At 41.8% G+C, this 12091-nt stretch overlaps 1 protein-coding gene across 2 annotated transcripts in view; it reads right to left on the bottom strand.

Moving 5' to 3' along the window:
* The window catches only part of DBR1 (debranching enzyme 1), a 306852-nt gene extending 295314 nt beyond the window's left edge, over positions 1–11538 (bottom strand). For both annotated transcript variants that reach the window (XM_089378959.1, XM_089378960.1), the window contains exon 1: positions 11340–11538. The gene's annotated coding sequence lies outside the window, so the exon portion shown is untranslated. The remainder of the gene's footprint in view (positions 1–11339) is intronic.
* Positions 11539–12091: the final 553 nt, after the last annotated feature.

Here is a 12091-nt window from a genome sequence, read left to right as displayed (position 1 = left end):
AAGGTCTCCCTTGTTTCTCGGCTTATGAATTGCATGAGCTGCCAGTGAGTGTTTTGTTTTCCATTGACCAATTCCAACTTGGCTTCATTCCAGAGAGCTCCCAGCCCTCCCGATGCTCCTCGGGCTGAGACAGCCTGCCCTCCACTTTTCCTCCAAAGATTCCTGCTTACGCGGAGGAAGATCTTCTCCTCCAATTTGGTCTCCTGGATCAGTAGGATATCTGGGGTTTCTATCCTAATCAAGCTTCGCATAGCTTCTTCTTTTTGCTTGCTCCCCAACCCCCTGCAATTCCAGGAGACAATATTCATTATTTACCTTTCTGAGATTGGGTAGCCCCTTTGGGGCCCTGTCCCTGACTTCTTGTAACCTTTGGTGTTCTTGCTAGAAGCTTCTCCAGCGTTGGTTGACTGCCTTGGAGCTTGTCTTTATATGTTTCTTGCTCTCTTTTTTCCCGGTCAGATTTCCTTCCTCTTGTCGATTTGCAGGACAATGTTTGAGAGTCGCCTATTTCTCAAATTCTTTCGAATCTTGTTCTTCCTCTTCCATCTCTGTAGCCTTTCCCTTAGGGCTTACTGCTGCACTCTCGCCTTGCCTGGAGTTTTCGGGGACCTCTTTCTCATTTGCCTCCTTCTGTTGCTGTCCTGTTTCTTGCACTTCAACTGAGGCTGAGGAAAGGGGCTCGAACGCATTCTCTTGGGCCTTTGGATGTGTATTCTGTTGTCCTTGGCTACTAGAAGGAAGCTGCTGCCCTTTTCCCTTTGCTGCTCCAGGAGGGTTTGAGGGCTTGGGGTTAGTCCTTGTTCTTTTGACCTGCTTCCAACCTTCTTCCTTACCTTGCACCGCCTCTTCATTTTTGGTACAGTTCTTGGCGAAATGTCCATATTCCTGACACTTGCGGCACTTGAATGGAAGCTGCTCGTAGTCAAGTTTTTGCACATGAGTCCAACTCCCTACATTTATCTTTATGGCCTCCAACAGCCCCACTTCTAGATCCACTTCGACACAGATCCTAGCGCAGTCATATTGGTCCTTAGTACTTGCACGATCTATGAATTTGCCCAGCGCGTTGCCTATATGTTTGAGGGAATCCCAGTTCCAGCAGTGCACAGGAAGGTTCGGAAGCCTTACCCACACTGGAACTGCCGACGGAACGTCTTCAATTGGGTCAAAGTCGGGAGTCCATCTATTCAAATAGAGACCTTGAGGGCCCATAAAATATGGCCCGTTCCTGAAGATTAGATCCATGTCTTCTGTTGAAATAAACTCGAACAGGAAATAGCCTCACCCTAGAAAGTACAAAGTGACACTTTGCTTGATTAACGGCCTCCAGTTCCTGCAGATCCAAGCTTCCGTGGCTTTGGGAAAAGGCCAAAGTCCAGTGAACTGTCCTACCAGGGCCCTCTCCGCTAGTGACAAAGCTACCTTAATCGACCCCTCCGGAGGAAGGGAAACCACTGGAATATTTTCCAGTTTTTTGACAACTTAGAAGCATTCGATTTTTTCTTGACTGGCAGCAAAGCCAAAAGGGTCTTGAACGCAGCATCTTCAGCAGAAAGGGAGGATGATCGGGAGATGGGACAAGCCCAGCTCATCCATGGCGAAGGAGGCGCAGCCCTAACACGGCCAAAGGCAGCCCGTGAGCGTACGTAGTAAGGGAGCCAAAAAAATAATTGCATAATATTATGGATGACAAGCAAAGGATTTACGTAGCAAATTTGTGCTTTGAGATAAAACCCTATCAATGGTATCAATGGGTAGTTAAAAGGAAGTCCCATTCTTATCATTATACTCATGATTTATTTACAAGAGACTTAGAAGAACAATATGGGAAAGTTTGGGAATGAGACTACTTCAGTCAACTGACAAGAATCAAGTATTTAGGTGTATTGGAGATTAGAATTTAGAATTTCAAGTATTGGCCAGAAGGGTGGATAACGTAAGTGATGAACATTTTGTCGGAAGCTAACATAGATGGATTAAAAGAAGACATTAAACACGATTTTTTCTTAAAATATCCTAAAAATATTATGGAAGCTATGCAATTTGCTCGTCATATTCAAGCCAAGGATAAGGCTACTTTGGCATTATCTCTCTTAAAGGATGCCATGTCTTCTATATCAATATTGGAAACTGTTAAGATTAGGTATGTTCTATGCTAGAGCAATTTATTTAAATTTTCACAGTTAGCAATCACATCAACATTACGATAAACTGCAGATAGAACATAAATATAAAACGCAGAAGACAAGCCAAGACAAGAGGACACAGGATGTGGCGCAAGCCAGGGACAAACCCCACAATGTGTGGGGAAACCCTTTGATCAAATCTTCTTTTATCTTCAAAGTTTAGCAGAGAAGGAGAGAGAGAGAGAGTACATTTACAACAGAAGTCAATACTTTGACTTATCTAGATCTAGCATAGATCATTTCGTATCATGATGAGATCATTTGAAGACATTCTGCTTCAACTGATTCTCAAGGTGACTCCTTCACCTATCATCGTGCTGCATCTCGTCCATTTGCTGCACCTTACTATGTAGCACCATCATGTTGCCCATGATCATCATGTTGCTCATGCTCTCATACATCACTGTATTGCCCATGATCTTCATCATGTTGCCCATACATCATGCTATCCATGATCTACATCATGTTGCCCATAATCTACATCATACATCATCAAGCTGCCCATGCTTCATGCATCATGTCACCCATATATCATGCTGCCCATGATCTACAGCATGCTTCATTATGCTACTCATGCTAATGATCTCATCTCTGCTCTGATGAGTGATTACACACCATGATTGTTCCTAGAGGCTGAGATGATCTTTGAACCTTGAGATCATAACTGCATCTTACTGTACTGTAAGATTATGATCCTTGTCTCTTACTTTCTTCAGAGGTGATCACTACAGCATATAGAAACATCATCCAATGCTTCAAGGCTGTTGTATGTCAATGAGATCTTCTTTATCCAACTAAAATTGAGATCATTGTTCAATGTTTATAACTGTTGTGATCTTAGCTCATCAAGACTAGATGTGCCCCAATCACATACATCCGGCTTTCTTCATTCGAGGATACTCACAGGAGTCTGTGGCTTCTTCACGTATGGTCTGCAGCTACCTCATTTTGACAGTGATTTGACTGCGTGAATATGATAACGTATAACAGCGTATCACACGTTGACTGTGTCTGATATATAACTGTGTGAATATAGTGTAACACATTCACACGTTGACCTGCGTGAATATAACAACGTATAACCCACACGTTGATTGCGTATATCACATGTGACTGCGTGAACCCAGTGTTAACATCCACACATTGACTGCGATGATGTATTCCACGAGCAATGTTTATCATTGACTGCACTGCATTGATGCGTTCATTGCCTGCACAGCGTATAGGGTTTCCATAGTTGTGCATATATGTTTTCATGACAGCATGTAATCCATTTGTGAACGGTGTTGCATTCCTCTCATGTACAGCGTGTAAGTCTCCATCATGTTCCGCGTATATGGGAGCCATCTTGACTGCATAGATTAGGGCCTGTGAATTCTGGACAGTATATGTTCCAGCGTATTTTATTATATCATATAAATATCTTCCCTTACTGCGGCTAGGTGACAGATAGATCTTCTGACCTGCGTATTAATCTTTTTGCATCCGAGAACATTACAACCTTTATTGACTGCGGCTCTTCCACAATGAAGCAGATTCATCATGTTTCATGAATAGCGTATATGGCCTTACGCTAACTAAGTGTAGAAGTCTTCCATTGCTGCGTATAGGGCATCACGTTATAGGAGTCTCCATTGCTGTGCGTTAGAACTAGGGCATCAAGGTCAGTGCATATTCTCATGGTGTCTCTCTCCTACTCCAAAAACCCAATACGTGGAGAGGATGATATCACCTCAAGAATGCGTGTTCAAATGACATCAAATATTCATCTATTTATACTAAAACAAGGATGATGAATAGACACGTCGGTTGGGCTTCTAGAGCCTACATAAGAGCTGGTCGGCTTGATAATAATTACATAAACAAAATAAATTCATATCTCCATAAATACTTATCGGAATCAGATGATCTTTGGATCAATCCTACACCTCTCGACGAGAGGGATCCAATAAAAATATCAGCTGCCATAAATAAGCCGACCCACATGGAGTTTGGCCCTAGTTGCCAATTTAACACTCCCTCTCAACTAGGGAGAACTCCATCCATTGATCCATAAGTCCGACTGTACTATCTCTGCCATTAGTGCCCTGCACTATTCTGCCCAACTCTGCTCAACTCAGCTCTGCTGGCTCTGCTCAGCTCTGCTGGCTCTGCTAGTTCTGCTCTGCTCAGCTCTGCTGGCTCTGCTAGCTCTGCTCTACTTAGCTCTGCTCGGTGCTGCTGGCTCTGCTAGCTCTGCTCAGCTCAGCTCTGCTGGCTCTGCTAGCTCTGCTCTGCTCAGCTCTGCTGAACTATGAAGAAGAAGAATTGATCGAGAATGTCTCATACCATTCTCCACTGACCAGAAGTCAGACTCAGAGTGCGTACCACTGGTCCCAAACCAGTCTCAACCAACCCAAAGTTAGCGTCATATTAGGTACCACTCCTACTACTGGTCCCAGACCAGTATCGCAGTTTCAGAGAATGTACCACTGGTCCCAAACCAGTCTCAGCGGACCCGAAGTCAGCGTCATAGAATGCACCACTCTCACTGGTTCTAGACCAGTACTGCACTGACACGAAGTCAGTCTCGGAGTATGTACCACTGGTCCCAGACCAGTCTCAGCCAACCCGAAGTCAGCGTCATAGTATGGTACAACTCCTACCACTGGTCCCAGACCAGTATCATTGATCCCAGATCAATGGAGGTCATCCTAGCGTAGGGAGTACGGTAGATACAACGATGCGTCCATCGGTACTACTATGGTCCCTAACTTCATTTCCCTGCTCATTGATCATATGAGAGGTACTTCCCATGAGTCCCAGACTGCATGGGTAGGATGCCTCGACAGGAGAACTTAATCAATCCTGTCCTCACAGGAGAAAACATCAATCCTGCTACAATCGCCATGGAGAACACATCAATCCAGGCCTCACAGGAGAACACATCAATCCTGCTACAATCGCCATGGAGAACACATCAATCCAGGCCTCACAGGAGAACACATCAATCCTGCTACAATCGCCATGGAGAACACATCAATCCAGGCCTCACAGGAGAACACATCAATCCTGCTACAATCGCCATGGAGAACACATCAATCCAGGCCTCACAGGAGAACACATCAATCCTGCTACAATCGCCATGGAGAACACATCAATCCAGGCCTCACAGGAGAACTAATCATCCTACTACACAAGAGAGCGAATCATCTTGTTCCAGTGCGCACCACCAGGGGAGGGTGAGTCACCCTGTGGTCGTATGTTGCTCCAGTGGAACTGCAAGCCCCCCAGAGCTCCCAGAGCTCAATGTATGCAACATGCAGGACCCTTTTACAAAGGTCTCTTGATGACTCCAAGTCGTTCGGGAAAATCACAAATTTGATCTTTCCTCAGGGCTCTATCCTGTACATCATCTCAGTGCGATGGAGCCTCCTTGATCATCGACTTACCATATCCCAGATAAGGTAGTATTTGATGTCTATCTGCTGGAGCAATTGTCAAATACGGGATTCCTCAATAATCGAATCCCATCTCTGGTTGTCACAGAGAATCACAGTGGTATTCATCATGTGTACAAACAGCTTACTGAAGAGCTTCAGCAACCAGACTGCCTCACAGAAGGCCACACTATCAGCAATGTATTCTGCCTTGGTGGTGCTCAGAGTCATCGACTTCTGCTTCCTACTCATCCAGGATATCGAGGCAGATTCCAAGGAGAAACAGCACTGAGAAGTGCTCTAGTGATCCTCCATACTGCCTGCCCACTCATCATGTCCGGACGGAGGTTCTCCAAGAACATCAACACGAATGAGTTTATGAAACTCAGAGGCGTTTCCCAAATCTGGTCCTACATCATTACCACATAACTTCTGAAAGTTAAGATCCTCGAGGTAGTCACAAGCTTGCAGCTTATCTTCCCACATTCAGAATCCAACTCCCTCTGTCTCCTATAAATGAGAGGGTCTGCACCTGTCAGACATAGGTGCCGGTACGAGAGGTTTATCATCCACAACCTTCGAGTAATGGTTTGGATCGGTTTCACTCCTAGTGAATCTCAGCTGCATTAGACAGCTATCAATCCTCTCATACTATGCCGGAGGTGTTTTTCTTCAAGCCATAGAGGGCTTTCTTCCACTTGTATACATGAGATTCCTTGATCATGATTCTCAAACTCCTCGAGTTAAACCTGTGAACCTGCTGCATGAGGGGAATGGTCCCCTTATAATATTTTCCTTCGGTACATTTCAGACATGTATGCTTCTTTTTGAATTCAGGCATCCTAGTCACCATCTGACTCACAGACCTCCGGTGCTGAGTCAATGGACATGGTCCCCAGTGGACTTCCTGCAACTTGATACAACCCTGAACTCAAAAACATCTTTAAAAGATCTATTTTCAAACACGTACCTTTCCATCGATAAGTGCCACCCTGTAACCTTTGACTTCCATTTCCAAGTTGGACATCAGGTTTGATCAGGTACATAAAAGAGATTTTGGGGTTCCTTGCTTTCGTGGAAGAGTCGACCATTTCCTTGATGACCTGCATTACTAGTCATTCTTTTGATCATTGAAGATGTCCTAGGAATGATTGTTATTTTCATCAAGAGATGTGTCTCTGCCATTCGGACACTCCTTCGCATAACGGCCGAGATTATTTCAACAAGGCATCTGCCTTTCCTTCCACCCTTAGATCTGAACTTCCCAATGAAGTTATCTTAAGATGGACCATCAGAATCTTCCGTTGCGCCATTCTGATAACATTCTCTGCTTTGACTTCACCCTAGGTGAATTATGAGGAACCCATTGATCCTTCTTACTTGTCCCAACTACCTTTGGTGATTGCTCTTTCACTCTTGCTTGGGCATTGTCTTCACCTCAGCTCTGATACCATGTTAAGATTAGGTATGTTCTATGCTAGAGCAATTAATTTAAATTTTCACAGTTAGCAATCACATCAACATTACGATAAACTGCAGATAGAACATAAATATAAAACGCAGAAGACAAGCCAAGACAAGAGGACACAGGATGTGGCGCAAGCCAGGGACAAACCCCACAATGTGTGGGGAAACCCTTTGATCAAATCTTCTTTTATCTTGAAAGTTCAGCAAAGAAGGAGAGAGAGAGAGAGTACATTTACAACAGAAGTCAATACTTTGACTTATCTAGATCTAGCATAGATCATTTCGTATCATGATGAGATCAGTTGAAGACATTCTGCTTCAACTGATTCTCAAGGTGACTCCTTCACCTATCATCGTGCTGCATCTCGTCCATTTGCTGCACCTTACTGTGTAGCACCATCATGCTGCCCATGATCATCATGCTGCTCATGCTCTCATACATCACTGTACTGCCCATGATCTTCATCATGTTGCCCATACATCATGTTGTCCATGATCTACATCATGTTGCCCATAATCTACATCATACATCATCAAGCTGCCCATGCTTCATGCATCATGTCACCCATATATCATGCTGCCCATGATCTACAGCATGCTTCATTATGCTACTCATGCTAATGATCTCATCTCTGCTCTGATGAGTGATTACACACCATGATTGTTCCTAGAGGCTGAGATGATCTTTGAACCTTGAGATCATAACTGCATCTTAATGTACTGTAAGATTATGATCCTTGTCTCTTACTTTCTTCAGAGGTGATCACTACAGCATATAGAAACATCATCCAGTGCTTCAAGGCTGTTGTATTTCAATGAGATCTTCTTTATCCAACTAAAATTGAGATCATTGTTCAATGTTTATAACTGTTGTGATCTTAGCTCATCAAGACTAGATGTGCCCAGATCACATACATCCGGCTTTCTTCATTCGAGGATACTCACAGGAGTCTGTGGCTTCTTCACGTATGGTCTGCAGCTACCTCATTTTGACAGTGATTTGACTGCGTGAATATGATAACGTATAACAGCGTATCACACGTTGACTGTGTCTGATATATAACTGCGTGAATATAGTGTAACACATTCACACGTTGACCTGCGTGAATATAACAACGTATAACCCACACGTTGACTGCGTATATCACATGTGACTGCGTGAACCCAGTGTTAACATCCACACATTGACTGCGATGATGTATTCCACGAGCAATGTTTATCATTGACTGCACTGCATTGATGCGTTCATTGCCTGCACAGTGTATAGGGTTTCCATAGTTGTGCATATATGTTTTCATGACAGCATGTAATCCATTTGTGAACGGTGTTGCATTCCTCTCATGTACAGCGTGTAAGTCTCCATCATGTTCCGCGTATATGGGAGCCATCTTGACTGCATAGATTAGGGCCTGTGAATTCTGGACAGCATATGTTCCAGCGTATTTTATTATATCATATAAATATCTTCCCTTACTGCGGCTAGGTGACAGATAGATCTTCTGACCTGCGTATTAATCTTTTTGCATCCGAGAACATTACAACCTTTATTGACTGCGGCTCTTCCACAACGAAGCAGATTCATCATGTTTCATGAATAGCGTATATGGCCTTACGCTGACTAAGTGTAGAAGTCTTCCATTGCTGCGTATAGGGCATCACGTTATAGGAGTCTCCATTGCTGTGCGTTAGAACTAGGGCATCAAGGTCAGTGCTCATGGTGTCTCTCTCCTACTCCAAAAACCCAATACTTGGAGAGGAGGATATCACCTCAAGAATGCGTGTTCAAATGACATCAAATATTCATCTATTTATACTAAAACAAGGATGATGAATAGACACGTCGGTTGGGCTTCTAGAGCCTACATAAGAGCTGGTCGGCTTGATAATAATTACATAAACAAAATAAATTCATATCTCCATAAATACTTATCGGAATCGGATGATCTTTGGATCAATCCTACACCTCTCGACGAGAGGGATCCAATAAAAATATCAGCTGCCATAAATAAGCCGACCTACATGGAGTTTGGCCCTAGTTGCCAATTTAACAGAAACACCTTATTTCAATAAAACTTTCATGGTAGAATGTATTGCATTAAGACAAGGAATTGGAGCAATATTGACACAAGCCACTTCATCGATTGAGGAATTGGAGCAATATCGATGAAGTGCCTTCCTATGGCGGAATGGTGGTATAATACTACTTAACACATATCTACTAAAATGTCCCCATTTGAGGCCCCTTATGGAAATTTAACTCTTAGTATCTCATACTTTTTGAAATATAAGTTCAAAGTATAAGCAACGGAGTCACATAGGGAGATGATTAAAGAAAGTATGACAATTCTTAAGGAAAACCTTCAAATGGGGCAAAACAAGATAAAGCACCAAGCATACCAACATAAAAGTGAAAGACAAATTGAGGAGGGTGATTGGGTATTTTTGAGACTACAACCCCTTATAAGCAATCCACATTCAAGAAAAAGAAGAATCATAAATTAGCTCCAAAATTTGATGGACCCTGCGAGATTATTCACAAGATTGGACAAGAGGTGTAAGAGTTAGAGAACTTAGATTTGTCTTCTTCTTGCATTCATAAGGTTTTTCATATATCTCGCCTAAAAAAGGCTTTGAGACAAACTTGCAAACAGAACTTCCAGAATTACATGAAGAAAGTTGATTCTTAAACTAGAAAAAGTTATAGAACAGCGTTCTCTATCTCTTCATAATAGAACCATTATAGACTCTAGAGTACCTAATCAAGCGGAAAAATATGCCTCTAGGAGAAGCTACAGGGCAGCAGTTTTTAAAGAAACATAGAAACATCCTCAATTACAAACTTTGAGGGAAAAGCTTTTTTAAGAGGAGAGCTATGTTAAGGCCCTAATAAGCATTCATTATTAATTTATTAGTTGTGGTTAGATCAGCCTAGTGGTAGGTTATATCATGTCACTTCATCTTCTTTTATAATAAATGAGATTCATTTATATAGGTCTTGTGTATTGGATTCGTTGTAAAGGAGGATTCTCCCTCCAAGTGGACTGTTATTCATTGACTTTTCATCATTTTCAAGGTGTTTGTTCATAACATTCACCAATAACCAAAATTCAAATTCTGGGAAACCCCTCTAAATGTGGCAAATGGGCTAGGTTATCTTAACAATTTTGTGATTCCAGCCTGCATCCATAGGACGTAAAGAGCAGCAACGTAGATAGTCGACGAGTGAGCCATTGTCGACATACCAACTTAGAACAGGCAAATCGCTCTGCTAAATAGTTGGTGAGTGAGCCATTGTCGGCCTACTCAAATATGAGATATGAACAACTTTCCTTCGCATAGAGCCCTGACAAGCACACCGGATTGAAATGGTTCCGCTTTTGAAGAATCCCAATTTGTTGAGATACATCACCCTAAATCGGCTGGAAGGGAAAAGTGTTGTCATGAGACCTCAACCTTGTACTGGCCGACACATTGTGGCCACAAAGTAGCAACAGGTGCATCTACTAACTGTGCGCATAAGCTTCGAAGATGGGAGATGGTGGAAAATCTAGCTGCGAAAGACATGATTACAAGAAAAATCCTTAAAGGAGAAGCCAACAAAGTCATAGCTCATGCCAAAATACGCAGAAAGGAAGCAATGAACAGACTAGAATGATCAAAAATACCAATGTTTTGATACCACTGACAGGACTTGAATAAATCCGCTCAAATTAATTTTGTATCAGAATTCAACTACAACTTCATATATCTTCTAAATTAAGAATAATATTTACAAGAAACCATGATACCTAGGAATAGGTATCTAACACATTTTAGCTGGGAACCCTACTTTGTTATATTTAGCATAAGTGTTTAGTTGTTTGACAAATATACAGGGGCAATTTTTGGGGTGGTTAGCATATTTTTTTGGCTGGATGATGAAACCTCAGCTGTCCATTTTGCGGGAAAGATTGTTGTTTACTAGCTCAAAACTATCTAAACCTGGTTTTGATATACACCTTGAAGTTGCAAAACTCGCGGTTGCATATATTGGATTCTAATATTTGGTACATTCGTCATTTTTGTGAACTCGAACAGGCATCCTCAAGCTTCGTAGCCTCGAGGTGCGCATCATTCCTGAATTTAGATGGTGTCTACTAATTTACATAGTCCATGATTCAGATGGGTGTGCGTTAGTGTCCGTCCTCAATGTTCAATGAAAAAATTCAAAAAAATAAAATAAAGGGCGAAACAGTCATTTTTCAGAAGAAGAGAAGAGAAACCATACTAGCTGTCCAAATTGAAGGATACTTCCGGTTCCACTGAAGAGAAACACTGGTTGAAGAAAAGATCGTTGCTCGACAGGTCGCCGCTGCGAGGATGGCAGTCGAGGAGGACAATGACCAGTTTAGTGTTAGTCCAATCGCCGCTGTAGCCAGGCCGCTATTCTTACCGACACTAAAAATAAAAACATGGCAAAAGAAATATTAATTTGGTGTGCGTATCAAAGTTCTCTATAAAAATATTAATTATATTTTATTAATAAAAATAATATAATGTTAACTTTTAAGGTTTATGGATGTATCGGAGTTTTTTTATTATATTATATGTGGGATAGGATTTTTATATATATTTTATTTTTTTATACTAAAAGTCATAAGGTTTAAAATAGGTGTGTAGGGTTCAAATTGATTTTGTTTGGTTAAGAAAGCTTGTTTTTTTCAATATAAAGAAATATGTTAATCCTCTGAGACTTATATGCATTTGGCGCGAGTGATAGATTACTTTTTTATTTATCACGAGCATGTAATTTTAGGTAGTACAGTTTTCCTTGAATAACAGTGACAAGTCAGTTTGCATTCGCGAATAGCCGTCAATGCTAGTTCTCCCTACTATTGGTTCGACAATTGAGTTATAATAGGTTTCTCATTGTTTAAAAGAAAAAGAAAAGAAAAAATGAAGCTTGTTCAATCACTTAAAGTTAAGTGTTTTTTTAGTAGTGATGGATAAGATTTATATTCAAAACGGGGGTTGTGATAG

Source organism: Pinus tabuliformis, chromosome J (genome assembly GCF_031772625.1).
Source record: "Pinus tabuliformis cultivar Carrire ecotype Pingquan chromosome J, CPIR1, whole genome shotgun sequence".
Classification (NCBI taxonomy): Eukaryota; Viridiplantae; Streptophyta; class Pinopsida; order Pinales; family Pinaceae; genus Pinus; species Pinus tabuliformis.
This window is presented reverse-complemented; position numbering and strand designations above follow the sequence as displayed.